This window comes from Arachis duranensis, chromosome 6 (assembly GCF_000817695.3).
Source record: "Arachis duranensis cultivar V14167 chromosome 6, aradu.V14167.gnm2.J7QH, whole genome shotgun sequence".
Taxonomy (NCBI): domain Eukaryota; kingdom Viridiplantae; phylum Streptophyta; class Magnoliopsida; order Fabales; family Fabaceae; genus Arachis; species Arachis duranensis.
This window is the reverse complement of record NC_029777.3, coordinates 83,699,251-83,699,618: the sequence shown is the minus strand read 5'-3', so window position 1 is coordinate 83,699,618 and position 368 is coordinate 83,699,251.

Below are 368 nucleotides of genomic sequence, written 5' to 3'. Positions count from 1 at the left end.
GAGAGAGAGAGTGGTAGGGTAGGTGGGGATCCTGTGGGGTCCACAGATCCTGAGGTGTCAAGGAAAAGTCATCCCTGCACCAAGTCGCAAGCAAAATCTCGTTTTGTGCCAATTCTGGCGTTAAACGCCGGGCTGGTGCGCATTTCTGGTGTTTAACGCCAGCTTCTTGCCCTTTTCTGGCGTTTAACGCCAGTCTGGTGCCCCTTTCTGGCGTTAAACGCCCAGAATGGTGCCAGACTGGGCGTTAAACGCCCAACAGCTAGCCTCACTGGCGTTTAAACGCCAGCGGGTTCTTCCTCCAGGGTGTGCTGTTTTTCCTTCTGTTTTTCATTCTGTTTTTGCTTTTTTCATTGATTTTGTGACTTCTT